Raw genomic sequence first — 14,931 nt, forward strand, 5'->3', positions numbered from 1 at the left:
ACAGACAGAATCGGGTCAGACACATGCAGCTGTCTTTGTAATGTCGCACAAGCGCCTAGCATTTATTTCAGGCAGTTCAGAGTTTGAAACAAAAGTCCCTTGGCTGCTCACCACATGGTAAGATGTTTAGCCCTTCATTATTCGTACGGATGTCTGAGACAGGACAGTAGCCATGAGGTGTGTCTAGGAGCTCCCCTCTTGATAGCGAGATGCTCTCCCGGTACAAGCCTACCAGCTGGTTAGGGACTTCAGCCGAACAATCATCGGCTACGATTCCCTGTAAACAAAACTTAGCTGGCAGCACCTCACAGATGAAGTGTCTAGCTCTCTCCTGCAAACACACACATCCATCCAAGAAGCCAGTGATAGGACACTATCCCTGTTAGATATTTAAATGCACTAATTTATTCAATTATTATTCCATATGTTTTTGGATATTTAGTTTGAAGTAATCTGAACATGTCATTCAAAAAGACAACCTATGCTTGGAAACTAAATACTACAGTACATTCATTCACTGCAGGACACTAATTTATAGGCTCTTGTACATAGATGGAACTACAGCTATTTCAGGATTCTGTAGTACTTCCTAGGATTTGGTTTTTTTTTTATTTTTTTTTTGTAATTGCTGGCATTTCCAGATCAGCAACAATAAAATACCACAGAAACTGAAATCATAAATATAATAGTATATATATATTAATCTCATTTTAACTGGAAAATGAAACTCTAGCATTATGCACACTATTTAAAGACGGTAGTAAGTAATTTGTTTATTGTAAAATCTGTAGCACTTTAACTTTATAATAATAACAACACAATCATCTACCTCCAATTGAAGGTTACTGATAATATGCAAGATATATTTATGACTCTGTGGCCTCAGTTCTTGAAAAGCAACCAACTCTTGTAACAGATTGCTGACATCTCTGGAAATATCAACATGGAGATCTTCTAAAAGAAGATGGTAAAAGGAAGCCACTTATTGAAATGGCTTGCCCTCTAGTTCCAGCTATTTCTGATCAAGGGATACTGTGTCAGTACTCCTACTGGGATGACACGGAGATAGTTCAACTCTGTTATGTATGTTCACACAGTTACTGGGTAAGGTACATCTGGCTCATTCCAAGGGTTATGCAGTTGCCATTCTAATTAAAGAGGAACTTGTCTAATGGAAGAGTTGGTGTATTAGTTTATTTATGGAACGTCAGCCTAGGGCATCAAGCATCTATTACATGTCATGGGAACTCCTTGTGTATAAAACACACTAGCAAAAGGGCAGGAGACTGGATTTGAGGAGATCTGGAAAGGGTCGCTTTTCAACCTAGACTAATAGAATACATTTGAGTGAACATGTTGGTGCCTATACAGTGCTCCTTGAATATTTCATGATTAGATCATTCACAAATTATTCACAGTCAAGCCATGCCCGACCTGTGAGGGCGTTGTATAACAGGAAGTGTGCCCCAGACAGGATGCTTTGACAGTTCATTCCAGGGTCAGTCGGAAGTCAGCCATCCAAAAAGGGGGCGAAGCCACAGTACTTGAAGTCAGCGCCTAACTGCAGTAGGCAATGTGTCAGTCGTGGATTGGAGGATACGTGATTGCACTCGCTACCAAAGGACGTGTATCAGGATGTGTGGTCGAGCAATCTGTTCCTCGTGTTATGGTTACGCATCGACCTGAAGGAGTACTGTGTTGAAAGCCATGAGTTTTTGTGTTTTATTTGCCAGTCTTGTCACCTGTGTTATCTGTCAATTGTAGATGGCTAACTAATCTGGGAACTGTCGCTAAAAGCCAGCACCCGCCTCGGATCACTCTACGCCATTGCTGTCACGAATAAACTGGATTGAATCTCCAATTGCACTTGGAGTACTCACTGTTGGACTTGTGATCATGTGTGTTTAAAAGTGTGCATCTACTTCTATATGTACTATACTGTATAAGGGCCCACATCTTCATAGGGAAATAATGAGGTTGAACTGTACTCTATTTATGCTCTTTAAAAAAAAAGCACTGTGGAAATACATGAATTATAATAAAACAAGCAGCAGGTATTGTTATTATTTTACTTTGGAACCAGTTCAATTTTAATACTGTACATACCTCTGAATCCCAAATGAGGGACTGTTGCTGTGCAGCATTTCCAAGCATTTAACTGATCTTTGGTATTGAATCATTTACCAGTGTTTATGCAGGAGCACAGTTAAGAGCAGGCAACTACTATACTACAGTATAAAAGGCATTGTTTTGTGCTTTGAGATACATGGAGGGTGTGTATCTTTCTTATTTTGTGGACTGTATTTTTTAAAATATTTTGTTTACAAGCGTGGTAAGATATTAAACAAATGGCTCACTTAGAGATCTTAGAGATGGTATACCACTCTGTTAGACGCTTGGTGAAATGTTTCCTCATTTTGTGGTTTTCAGTATGATTGAGGTTTTGTACATATACCCAGAAAGCCTGGCTATGTTGTTTTCAAGGCTTACTTTCCCACACTTAAAAACTCATTAAATAACTATTTTGTTAAACCCTAAATTCACTGGTAGCGCCTTTTGTGCAATATGTTACAACAAATTAAAAAAAATATATGATTTGTTTGAAATACTAAAATTAGTTTTTTAGAGCTCTGTTGAAAAAACTAGTAATTTTCTCAGCAGCTACATATTCAAAACGAAAGCACTAATGGAATGTTTCTGGTTTGCATGAGACTGAGGTTTACCTCATTCTCATAAACAAGGCTAGCTTCCTGTGTCGTGTTCACATTGCTAAATCAGGCTGGATGATCGTAGCCCACTCCAGCCTGACCTCTGACTGCACGCCTAAGTGCTGGCAAACTATTGCTAGACCAAATTCAAAACAGAAAACATAATGTTAATTTAAATTAAGCAGAGCTAGTGCATTAAAATAGACCTGACATCACACCAAGGAACGGGTTGAGCTACACAGAGGACTGGACTGGATAATGATATTTATCCAACAAAAACAATCTTACCACTGCGGATTTTTGACTATAGAATTTAACTCCATTCAGTCCAGACTCTAACAGAATAACTCATCCTATGTATTTCTGTTCATACCACATTTTTCTGAAACAGAGAGAAAAAGAACAAAAAAACAACAATACAGTATATACATTTAAGAAATAAAAAGAATATTTTATTTGCCAGTATGTATTTTAAACGCAAGAGTCACTGAATAAATGTACACCTGTAGTTGCTATGAACCCGGTCAAATACGAGCACTGAGTTTCTGGAGCTGAGCCAAAGATGAACTTGAAACTTTCCCAAAACCAAAAACGCAATGAGGGCTGGCTCTGCTGCTCCTGGATTTAGGCACCGATGGTGTGTCTGTTTAGAATATGGTTTGAATTCTGCTATCCCGCTATAGTCGTTGGAGGGTCTGTTTTTTCTTTAGTTTTTAGATGGGATGTGAAACTTGGTTAATTTCTGTTTTGAGAATGTTAAGAAGAACATTTTTTTTTTTATTACAGGAGGAACAGGATTACAGACTCAATTGCACAAACAAGTGTCTTACCAATATAGCTAGACAAGGAAATTAATTGTGGGTTTGTATAACTATTCAGAAAAACCTTTTGGCAGAGTCTTGCTATGTATTTGTGGTTAGGCAGTCGGTTGGTATCAACTTGACAGTTTACTGTCTGTCTCTCTGTCTGAGCTTATTAAATTTCCTTTCCTTTCTGTTGTGGCTGCAGCAGGTATGGTACAGCACATTCAGCCTGTGTCTACTACAGCTGATTATTCTCTGCTTTCCAAAGTAGTGTTCTATACTGTACTGTTTTTTTTTGTTGTTGTTGTTTTTGTATTAAGACGGACCTATATTAGGTGAGGGGGTATAGTTATTAAGATATTGCTCCTACTACCTCTGAAGGGGATTTAACACAACAGAATGACAGCATCCATTTAGAAATAACCCTCTTTCCTACAGTTTTCATTATCATTTATAAGTCACATTTGCTTATAGGATAATAACAACAAGATGTTTAAAAATCAATGTCACCCTGTGACCACGATGTGTTGAATTGATGTACAAAATGGATGCATAAGGATTTTTAAACAAGGCAACAGTGGCCAATAAAACACACAGTAAATTTAACGAATGCGATTTATAACTAAATCCGCATTGTTACCCAGCTTATATAATGTATACTGACAGTAAAATTACTTAGGCATCCTGAGAAGGAAAATGTGTAAAGATACGGTCTGGTATTCAATGCATCAAATGTATATAATCTAATCTGAATCAAATATTCACTCAAAATAAATACATCCTAATTGAAATAGTTACTGCCTGTGACTTGCGTTTCACAGAGCGCTCATCTCTGGCAGGACCATCAGGTATTCTCATCAGGAACACACATGCTCAAATTCAAGACGCAATGGAGGGGTTTGGCACATTTCTGTCACGCACCCATCTAAAAACAGGAACCAACACAAACTAGATACTGGTAAAAAAAATACCTTGGCGCTATTATTATTTTTTCCTTCAGACATTTACAGTGCAATACATGTTTAGAATGCTTTCAACAACTCTCCCACTCTTTAAAGGCTCCTTATACAAGTTCAAATTGTTAGTCAATTGTGCAAACTTAACACTGGAGTGATAGCTTAGTAAATCTGACCTACTGTACACCACTTGAAGAGTAACCGAAATCAGTAAGCTCTGCAGCAGCAGAATTTGACTATTTCAAGTAAAGGTGCTATAGCAAACAAGCCTGTTTTCAATCAGAACAATACCCAAAGTTAGGGTAATATATTTCAGTCTAACATGTATCCTAGTATATAGTCAAAGTTATCTAAGGATATGCTGCTCACTTCATGGACATGAAGGATTTAACACATGTTTAGCACATTCAAACAAGCTGCCAGTTGTACTGTTTGTTATCTGTCCAAAGCTTGTCTGCCCAAGTAATTTGACAAAACCGCAAAAACTGAACCTCTGGAGGTCTTGGGATTTTGGTTACAACAGCTATCTGCTGGCTTTAGCTTATGCCAAATTAGTTTCAAATGTGGCCAACTACAAATTCCTTGACAATATATTGGAAGTCATTAAACATATGGATTAACAAGTGAAACTACAGAGCCAAATGATATATAAAACTGAACAACCATCACCATATCACCTTGACCGAATGACCTTCAACAAGGTGGTGATTGGTTTTTTTTTTTGTTTTTTTTTATTGGACTTCAAAGAGGAAAGCAAGAAATATATAGACATCAAATGTAGCTCAAGTAGTAATAATACAGTTCTCTGGTACCGGTACTGGAAATTACTGTTGTTGTCCTTTGCCCAAATTCTTCAAATTGCCAACCTACTTTTTCCAGTTATTTTCACGTTAGCTGATTTATAGGATCTAAATTTCAAGTTAGTTTATCCTGCGTATTGTGTCTGAAAACAAAATCAGTCACAGTTGATGCTGGAACAGCCTGTAGGTGTGTAGTGGTTAGTCAGTTCTGACCTCAGGGAAAACAAGGAGAGCATGTCAGTCTTGTTTAAATTTCAGGAAAGTACTGGCTGTGCGAAGGTGCCGGTCTTCTCTGGGGATTCTGAAGGGAGCACTGAATTGGTTCTGGTGCTCCCGTGGGTTAGGGAAGACAAAACCGGCAGGGACTGTTTCTCCTCATCGCGCTACAGCGAACCCTGCAGGCCAAGCACCCCGTGACACCTGTCGTGCTGGCCTTTGTCCTCCAGAGGTCGCTAGCTCACAGGCATCCGCTCACGTGTTCCTGGTTGAAAAAGAGCAAGCTGACTCGGTCGTGGGATCGGAGGACGCCCACTGAGCCTTCGGGTCTCCTGAGCTTTGTGGAGAATTGCTGCAGTGAGGGGAAAAAATGATTGGACATTCCAAATCGAGAAAATCGGAGGTAAAATAATTGAGCACACAAAATAAAAAAAATATATAATAATTCAGGAAAGTAATGAGAAGCTGAAATGTTCAGTTAAACAACCAGAAATAACTGTATTCTTATTGGTTGGTGGTAAGTAACTGTTGAAAACACAAGCTGGTAGTAACATTCTTTTTGTTATCACTGTATTGTCACCACCACCACCTCAGTTGAAACGTCTGCTGTTTAAGCAAGTGCACAGCAAAGACCATTCTGATATACTGTACCCTCAGAATTATTGACAGGACAAAATATATCTTTTTAATTTCTAACCATGTCTGTAAAATTGACATGTAACTAAAACAAATAAAATGTGGTCACTAGTGTTTTTTTTTTTTTTTTTTTTTTTTTTTTTTAGTTATTTTTTAATAATACTACAGACAAAAAAAAAAAAAAGCATTAGGCTGTTCCTGGATCTACCCCCATTTAGAATAACTGAACAGGGCCCAATATACAGGATACCAACTTTGAGCTGTACTAATGTATACATGCCGAGCCGAATGTGGTGTGGCAGGTTTGTTTAGTATTTGCGGTCCAATAGATGTGAATTGAGCTTTCATTACAGCAAGTCAAAATTAATAAGACGGTATTTGGGCGGATTGATTTTTGATTTGTTTCATTTGATGATGTGACTTTCCAGCGGGCATCTACTGTCTGATGGAAGCCTGCTAGAGCTGGAAGCTGGTTGATGGTAATGAATCGGTTTCTAATGTGCATGATTTCACCATGCAAGTGTGGGTGTGTGACAGATAACTGTACAGGATTACTAGCACATTAGAGGACTATAAAACTGCTTACACCTCAATGACTGGCATCAAATAATTCAGCGCTCCATGACAACAATAGTAGTCACTGCATGCGGCTCCTCCCTCTCTCTTTCATCTATACCCCTGTCTGTGGAAGTGTTTTTTTCTTGCAATAAGCAACCACCGGTCCATAACGCTATTTTATGTTTAAGGCAAAAGACACTTGAGATTAAAGAAGCCAGATTGTTTGAGGTTATCGTTATTGTTTTTTTGTTTGTTTGTTTTGTTTTTTAATTACAGCACAAACCCTATTATGCAAAGATAATAAGAATTCAAGCAAGCATTCGTATATTTGTAAACATTAACCTTGGCATACTTTATTTTAAATATATAAACATTTACAAAAATACTGTACAACATAAAATGTCACGCAGGTTTGTGCACTATCCACAGCATTCACTCCATTAGGCCATGTACCATGTTTTAAAGAAGCTGATGTAAAATGCAGGTCTGTATGTGGCATGATATGGGGATCTGAGATTGAATTAATAATCTCAAAACCTGCAACTCCATATTGAAAATGTGTCTTAAATACTGTTTATGTTAACAGCAATATAGTACTTCCCTATATTGAAGCTTTGCTTCTCAGTTTAGTTTTAGTTTCAATTACCGCACATAAAGAAGCTGTCAGCATATTATACTGCTGCAGTTGTGATGGTAACTTAAGTTATCTCTATGCTTGCTCATTTTCTTCTGTTTCGAGAGAACACTGGACTTTTCTTTCTCAGCAGCTTTTAACGATTTCCCTCTGTCAATTTAGACCAGACTCAGAGATTAGACTCTGAGGTGACAGGGCAGTGCATTGTTGTCTGAGCATTAACCCACTGGACTGAGTCCCCAGAGATGTCCATCCCAAGGTTTTAATTGTGTGACTGAGTCTTTAAAATCAAGAAATGAGGTAAAGCTGCCTTAGGCAGCTCTCAGGCCTTAAACGCAAAGGTGCTGAATTGGAATCCGCGAGGCCTGCCCACATACATTCCCTTTGATCTGGGGTAGCTGGGGAAGGCTGACACAAGAATCAATGTGTGCCCATCTGACAAAATCAGCATCCAGGAATATACAAAGATACAGCACAGCCGAAGTGGATTCTTTTGTTTTTTAAATGCTGTATATCAGGATAGTTGCCTATGAAAAGGATGTGTCGATGCCACTTAAGGTATCCCAAACCCTCTTATGAATGATGAACCATAACCACACATGATCAAAACCAGCAACTCTTCTTCTATATTAACAGGGGTTTATTTTAAAGATTTAAAAGGTGACGAGTCTATCTAAATACCTTTAAAACACTTTTCAAAGACAATTTAAGACAAATGTGGGATCATATCATTAAAAGACAGTCCACGGTTATTTTATGTTTGTCCAAGTGTCACAACAGTCCATACCCAAAGCATATATTTAAGAAGCTCACACACTGTCAAATGCCACATATAGCATGTAGCTGGTTGGACTTGTTCCCACATGTTGTTTAACTTATTCTCCATGAGGAGTGTGTGACAGGCTAGCCATTAACATTATTCTTTTTCAGTTTAACTCTCCTTTCCACTGCACACATTAAACAGTCTTCTACCTGAGTACGTAATCTAGTCACGCACACTACAACTTACTCTTTACAGTCTACCATATGCACTTGTCACAGTGTGGTCTTCAAAAACAAAAGGTCTACAAAACTACAAGGTCTGTTTGATTTATTATTCTGTCAGCTCAATAAGCACATAGTCTACTTCTTTGGTAACATTTTGATATGGTCATCAATAACTTTACCGTAACTTCTGTCACTACCTAACACACACACACACACACACTTTTACAAGACATGTAACTATAATATGATTCACACAATTTAGTCCCCTGCACATTGTTTTGAGTTGTTGTCATGGAATCCCGAATGACTATTAGGATATGTGGGTTTAAGAAAGTATTCAGTCTACCATTTACTGATTTTAAAGACTAAAAACATCCCTCTGCTCACTTGACAGGGCAGGAAATAGTATTTCCTATTTCTATATGTTACATGTTCCCTCTATTGCAACCATGAAGCTACTGGCATTATCCAGATATTGTATTGTTAAGGTCGCTTGGATAATTGAGTTATATTAATGACATTAAAATCAAAAGTTAATTTCAAATCTCTAAGAGTGTGAGGACACACCAGAAAAGCAGCACTGAAATTTCTGGAAGGATGGACCGGTACATTTTGTTCATGAATAGCTTCAAAAACAAAAATCAATATAAAATCAATAATGCAGGGTGTTTTATGCAGGGACATGTGAGACCTATGCCTAAATATAGTAGATAAGATTTATGGAATTCTTTAGTTAACCCGGTTACTTTACGAGTCATTCTGGAGTCTACTGCTATTCTAATTTTACGAATATTTAAATACCAACCCCCCCCCCCCAAAAAGGTTTAATTAAAAGAAAGGTTATTGACTGGGGAAATGTAGTTATATAACGCCAAGTGTTCCCTCTGTGTTTGGCTTGCTAAAGATTGTGTAACTCTTCCTCCCCCAAGGTCTACAGTACATACTCTCACTACAGCTGCAGTAAACAAGTAATGGTAAGAGGAAGTGAGGTCAAGAGTTGAGCACCACTGTTGTTTCAAGAAAAGAAGTTTAAACAAAATAAGGTATTTCAAACAATCCACGTCCTGCAGTGTGAAATTCTTTTTGAGTCACCCTCGTCGCAATCCTGTGTCATGTTAAAAAAGCACAATGACTTTAAATAAATGAGGCATGGCAAATGATGGGGTGATATGTTGTCTCTAGTTGCTTTATTAGATACAAGTTCTAGTTCTGTTTGCACTTTGTGGTCAGTTTAGACCATGGCCAATTAGTTAGTGGATCTGTTCTGTGACACACAGAGAGCTCCTATTCCAGTTTTAATTGAGACCACATTCTAATTTTCTTCTTTATTTATTTGTAATAACTTGGCAGTTCTTGGCCTGCAGCATGTCAACAGGTGAAAATAACTGCATCTGATTTTCAAAGCTTCAGTCCACACAATGAAGGCCTCAATAATTGCAATTTCAAATGTCCGTTATCAACCATGTTTTGTTATGGCTCTAGGTAGCTCAGGATAAAATGAAAGTTCCACACTGCAAAGGTATTCTAGAAAGTGCAGACTTGTATAAATATTAGATCCTATTGATTGAAAAGGGCCAGGCAGTTTAAATGGCACACGGCAGCACAGGCTGTTGATAACTCATCCAGTTCCATTGGGGCAGGTGCTGTATTTAGGGGCGTTTCATCTTGACAGTGCAGAAACACAAACATCTTTTTTCATAGTGTTCGCTGTTATTGCAGCAAGATACATTGTCCTTGATACACGAAGACAGAAGAACATTTTGATTCCCTTCTTCACATTTAATTTACAGCCCTTTTACTGTTTTTTCTTTTGTTAAAATTAGTTAAATATCTGTCTTTGTCAGCACTCTCTCGTTGAGGGTGACAAATCTTTTTTTTTTTTTTCTCCAGCCGTCACTCGACAGCTGGAGTAGTCCCCCAAACAGGTGTTTAAATAGAACTGTAAAATAGTGTGAACTGTTACTAAAAGTAATTCAATCTTTGTAATCACTGTATCAATGTATTGCTAGATAGCTCTGATGAGCAGAGGTAGAAAAATGAGAAACACATGGCATTACCAAACCACCAGGCATTAAAGTGATTTTTTAAAATATATTTTTGTATTAAGTCAGCTATCATCCAATTTATGTACAAATAAAGTCACAATGAAATGAGATTCTAACGTGTATCAAAATGTTTTTTTAGGTTTTGGTAATTTCACTAAAAGAGTGAGTCTGTCAGCTCTGGAGACTGAAACCAGGGGCCATGGAGAGCACAGATGGGCACAGTCTGGGGATATCCCACAATCCTCTAGCAGCTTTCTTCAATCCTGCCCTAAAGGCCTTCCCTCTAATTGGGTGAGAGGGTAGCTCACTGCATGTGCTTATTCAGTTACCCAGAGCAAAGCTGGCTGATTGTGCCAAAATGTGTTTTTCTAAGGCAATAAAATTGAAATATGACCTATCTGAGTATCCACTAGCACACACATATTTCAATGATGAGGATGCAAAAGTCCAAATATAGGCAGTCAAATGCTAGCCACTACTTATATGACTATTAATAATGAGAATCAAATTCTTCTTCTTCTTGTTATTATTAGTAGTAGTAGCAGTTTCTCCCCAAGCCTTTTCAGCCAGGCGCCCTGCCAGGCAAAGTAGCTGTCGCCGTCCGGCTGAAAAAACCAAATCCGCCCGTCTTGCAGATGTTACTGTGCCTTCAACAACAAGGACTGATTGCGCTTCTAGCAGACTAGATCACTTGAGCGTTTTTGGGTGAAAAAAAAAAAATTTGCAACCACATGACAGCTGTGTTACATCTTGACACAACATTTAACCAATCAGAGAGTTGAAGGGGCAGGTTTTCTGTGTTAAGCACTTTGAGAGGCTAAAATGTTAAAATGACTCCTAAAAAAAATTACAATGAATGCAGGTTTTAAAAAAATATTAAGATTATTTTGGGGTATTATCATTGTCATTTTCCATTTTCCAAATCATTGTCCATTTTTTGTCATATTATTGTACTGTGAGGTTATACATATAGTACATAATAGCTATACATATGCACCAATAAAACAAAAAAAAAGTGTATTCCTTTTGTTGTGATATCATAAAAAATATGTACCCAGGTGTATTGGGGGTTCATGTATAGAGGCTGTACACCTTTTTAAGAAGAAAGGTGTGATGGGATATCAGCTGAACACTTGTCAGCTGACATACAAATGCTTAGGTGCAGAGGTGCTGGATTATTACACTCTGGTTTCAATCAACAGGTATGATGGTGACCAAATGTCTGCGAGTACTGTTGTGTAAAAAAATTGTTAAAATGAAAATTTGCATTGAAAAAATGTAGAACGGCGAAAAGCAAAAATAGTCGTGCATGTGAAAAGGTTACCATTTTTGTTATCTCCAATAACCCTACGCTATCTTTCCCTAGTCAAATCATACAGTACCTAAATAAGCACTGTCATTTACCATAATCTAAAACAGTAATGTAAAGAATTTATAACATAAAAAAGAGCAACCAGATATAGTCAAGGAAAGACAACACATTTTTCTAATCATTTGTCATATTATAGATTTAAGGTAAGGCTATAGTTTATTTTTCCGTTGAAAGTGCTCCTGGCTATAACGTTCTGCCGCCTGGCTGTACAGAATTCCTGGGAAGGACCCTGAGTAGTAGTCGTAGTGGGGGGGGGGGGGGGGGGGGGGGTACAGAACAACAAGCCACTCAGAGCCCACTGGTCGATAAAGGTTGTCATGTCACCAGTGGGTTCCGCATGGGCGTGATCCTAATTAACCAGGGATAGGACCAGGGCCCTGAACATGGCTCCACAGTCAAAGAAACCTTCCCTGGTGATTATACGCTTCCTGGTCTTGTAGATGGCCAGCCTAGCAGAGTAACAGTAGTATATAATAATAATAATAATAATAATAATAATAATAATAATAATAATAATAATAATACCACAACCTGTGGGGATACATTTTACTTTGAAAATCACTAGTGTCAAATTATGTGTAAAAATAAATAAACTAGTTGCCATTTGGGTGTCAAGATAAATAATAGATGGCAGTATAATAAACTACTTCCAAGTACAATACTAGTATAACCAAAAACAAATAAATGACAAAGCACTGGTGTTCATGTATTTGGTTGTTTATAAATAAAGTTGTTTTCTGGAAATGTAATGTAGGTGAAGAGATAGTAAATCCATTGAGGCCTTTAATTTAAAATTATAATATTTTGCTAGATGCATAATTATTTTTTAAAAAGTCTGTGCAAACCTAGTGTGGTTAAAATAATAAATAGGCAAAATTGTAAAAGGATTCGTTAAAATAAGAAATTAAATCGACAGCTCACCTGAGTTCCACAACAAGAGGCAAATGATAGGTAAAGGTGCATAGCACACGATGCCAGTTATTTAACACTAAACCGAGGCGTCTAAAACAATCCCCCTGTTTTTTTTGTATCACCAACCACTTCTGAGAGGACCGCAACAGAAAGCTGCATTTCATGGTACGACAGACAGTTAACAAATGCAACAGTGAGTTAACTGCGCTTCTCTCATAAGCCCTGCATTAACACAGTCTAATGTCACTGAGGTCAAAATGTAAAAACTCTGTTTTTACATTACACCATGCTCCCGGAGCCAAGGTGAGACACCACAGCCGCCACTAAACTACCTCCTGCTTGTGCAGAGAAATGTCTTCACTGTCCGCTTTGCCCAGGTCTACTTTAATTGGAAACAACAGCCACAGGCCAGCCCCCTGCTATGTCCATGAACTATGCACTGTTTCAAGTGACAGCTACCCATCAATACCAATGACTATAATACTAAGCGCACCACAGATGACAACCGAGCCATAAATCCTAATCCTACCCTCCCGTCCCCAAATTAGCAAACCCATTACTTTAAACCTGCATATTAATGCTGAAGTGCAGGGTTATTGATTCTGTGGCAGACCATTGAAAGGTCTAGTACAAAGAGAAGCTTGTGTAATTAACAAAGTTTTTTTTAAGGGGGTGGGTTGTAGGGGGTGTAACCAATGACACCCACCACCACCACCACCATACACACATATGCATTGTTTACCACATTTTATTGTTGAAATTTTTTAAACAATTTTAGATTAGTATTTTTTTAAGTATTGCATTTTAAATACAAACGCTTCATTAAAAAGTCACATCATAAGCCAAGTTTCAGACTGACTAATCTTGTACCACAAGCTTGAAGTATGCATTCAGAATAACAAGAAGGGGATGCTGCATCTTCATTGACTCTCCTTGCACAATAATATGTTTTTACTGAAACCGCATGCATGTTAAACAGTATGGTAAATGTGACTTGTAATTGAAGAATGGCTTGTCACCATACCAGCAGCTGCTTTGCAAATACCCAAAGAAGAAAGAAAGCCAGAATAGGTACAGACCTTGTCAATAGCTGCAGAGCTGGAGAAACAGTTTTCCTTCCCTTATAGAGTCCTCTCCCTCACTGTGTGACTCCCTCCCTTTCGGTCTCTCAGCTGCTCAGTGCAGTTCTCAGGAAATGAATGGGGGTTCACAGAGAACTGTTGTACTTGCAAATGACTTACCAGTCACATGATCCTCTAAATGTAGGGTGGGCCAGTGGGTGGAGACTTCATCAACAAGAGAAGACAATATACTCTAAGCTTTAACAGCATGCATCGAATTACATGGGGGCCCCTTGAGGGAGGTTTCCGACAAGTCTGGTTAGCACTGGTTGCTTAGTTTTATACCGTCTATGATGTTTCCTCCTAGATAAGAGAGGGAGAATGAGGCAGTGACCTATATCTCATTAAAAAGGCATACCCTTAATAACATGCATTAGGTGGCAGGCAATTTAAAGCTAGAATTAATACAGCATGATAACCCTGTTATACCCTGTCAAGCCTACTAGCTGAGAAGCAGAAACACCCACAACCTATATAGATGCACAGTGTGATGTCAAAAACCCTCCTGTACTGCTAACATGCACTTACAATACTGTCTTGGATCTGTGTCGTGTTAAACCTTATTTTTATAGCTGAGCTTTATTGGTAAGAAAGTGTTGCGGTGGTATGCATGTACAGTACAATCCAGACAGGGTCCCCTGGGCTTATTCATTCATTTAAAGGAACCCTAACTAATTGTAATGCCTGATGAAATGCTCAGGAAAATGCAGTTTGCATTCTACAGGGTTTTTAGAGAGTCAGCCTGTCAAAATATCACAGCACCTTGCTCTGAATTGTCATGCAAAGAATTATTTATTTTCAAACAGTGATCACTACAATAAAATGATTAAACCAGAATAATACACAGTTGTTTGATGTTGCTAGTGCTCTTGGCAAAATTATGATTCTACTGTCACAGTATTGCAATTGTTTGGAATCAATTCTGGCTGTTGTTAATGTATTACCGGCTACACCTTGCTGCATAGAGTAGTTGATAGTGGCAAATGAGTCCTTGGTTTTAATCTATCCGCTATTTCCCATGGATCCTGTCAGGAAACATCTTTTACTTGACTATAGTCCATCAAATCTTAAACCATCAGATGAAACCCAAATCTGTGTGGGGTAAAAACGAACATGAATTTGAACACAGGATTTTCAAGATATGCTGTATCCAGGAATATTCTTCGAAATTAGAACATACCCA

At 38.1% G+C, this 14,931-nt stretch overlaps 1 protein-coding gene across 1 annotated transcript in view; it reads right to left on the minus strand.

Moving 5' to 3' along the window:
* The window catches only part of LOC121327753 (Krueppel-like factor 12), a 72,266-nt gene extending 58,439 nt beyond the window's left edge, over positions 1-13,827 (minus strand). The window contains exon 1 of the mRNA XM_041271937.1: positions 13,707-13,827. The gene's annotated coding sequence lies outside the window, so the exon portion shown is untranslated. The remainder of the gene's footprint in view (positions 1-13,706) is intronic.
* Positions 13,828-14,931: the final 1,104 nt, after the last annotated feature.

Source organism: Polyodon spathula, chromosome 15 (genome assembly GCF_017654505.1).
Source record: "Polyodon spathula isolate WHYD16114869_AA chromosome 15, ASM1765450v1, whole genome shotgun sequence".
Lineage (NCBI taxonomy): Eukaryota > Metazoa > Chordata > Actinopteri > Acipenseriformes > Polyodontidae > Polyodon > Polyodon spathula.